Consider the following 1,773-nt stretch of genomic DNA (forward strand, 5'->3'; position numbering starts at 1 on the left):
GTGTTCAAGAGACTCTTTAGCACATGTGCAGGAAATGGAAGGATATGGATATGATTTAAGCAGAAGGGATTAGTATGGGTATGGTTTAGGCATAAAGGATTAGTTTAGTTGGGCATATGATTACAAATTTTATTAATTTGGCTCAATATTATGACCTGAAGGGCCTGTTCTTGTGTTGTACAGTGTTGGCAGTGCTGTTTTAACCAAGAGACTAGATCGAATCTCTGCAATCCTGCCACATCTACTCATGAATAGTGGTGGGGAGCTCACAGAAGGAGGGTGGAGGTAGTTCAAAGTTCAAAGTCAATTTATTATCAAAGTACATGTACGTCACCATATACAACCCTAAGATTCATCTTCTTGCAGGCATTCACAGTAAATCCAAGAAACATAATGGAATCAATGAGAGACCACAGCCAACAGGATGGACAAACAACCAATGTACAAAGGGCAACCAATTGTGCAAATATGAAAAAGAAAATGATCATAATAAAGATAAATAAATAAGCTATAAATATTGAGAACATCAGATGCAGAGTCATTGAAAATGAGTCCATGGGTTATGGGAACAGTTCAGTGATGAGTCAAGTGAAGTTCAGTGAAGTTATCCCCCTCTAGTTCAAGAGTCTGATGGTCTGGTGGTGTGGGTCCTGAGGCTCGCATACCTTCTTCCTGATGGCAGCAGTGAGAAGAAAGCATGGCCTGGATCCTTGATGATGGACGCTGCTTTCCTGTGACAGCACTTTGTTTAGGTGTGTTTGATGGTGGGGAGGGATTTTCCCGTGATGTACTGGGCTTTACCCACTACTTTTTGTAGGATTTTCCATTCAAGGACATTGGTGTTTCCATACCAGGCTGTGACGCAGTATTCTCTCCACCACACATCTCTATAAGTTTGTATCTCCACAGATTTCTAAGGAAGTAGAAATGCTGCTGTATTTTCTTTATAATTGCACTTATGAGCAATGATCCTCTGAAATGATAACACAGAGGAATTTGAAGTTGCTGACCCTCTCCACCTCTGATACCCTAATAAGGACTGGTCACAGACCTTCGGTTTCCTTTCTTGAAGTCAATAATTGTTCTTGTTGACATTGAGTGGGCATGTGGCCAAGTGGTTAAGGCATTGGACTAGTGACCTGAAGGTTGTGAGTTTGAGCCCCAGCCAAGGCAATGTGTTGTGTCCTTGAGCAAGGCACTTAATCAAACATTGCTCTGAGACGACACTGGTGCCAAACTGTATGGATCCTAATGCCCTTCCCTTGGCCAACATTGGAGACTTGCAACATGGGCAACTGCTGGTCTTCCATACAACCTTGCCCAGGCCTGCACCCTGGAGAGTGAAGACTTTCCAGGTGAAGATCCATGGTCTCGCAAGACTAACGGATGACATTGAGTGAGAGATTGTGGTTGTGGCACCAAGTTCTGTCCTATACGATGACTTGGATGATGACAGTGGTGTTGCCAGCAAACATTGGAGCTGTGCTTACCCTTAGAGTCACAAGTGTAAAATGAGTAGAGCAGAGGTCCAAGCACACAGCCTCATGGTACGCCTCTGCCAATGGAGATTGTGAGATGTTGCTGCCAATCTGAACTGTCTGAGGTCCTCACGGAAATCAAGCATCCAATTGCACAAGGAGGTATTGAGGCCAAGGTCTTGGAGCTTATTGATTAGTTTTGAGGGGAAGATAGTATTGAATGTCAATCTGTAGTCAATAAAGAGCATAATCAAGTACACGTTTCTGCTGTCCAGATGTTCCAAGGTTGGGTGAA

This window comes from Mobula birostris, chromosome 9 (assembly GCF_030028105.1).
Source record: "Mobula birostris isolate sMobBir1 chromosome 9, sMobBir1.hap1, whole genome shotgun sequence".
NCBI classification, from domain to species: domain Eukaryota; kingdom Metazoa; phylum Chordata; class Chondrichthyes; order Myliobatiformes; family Myliobatidae; genus Mobula; species Mobula birostris.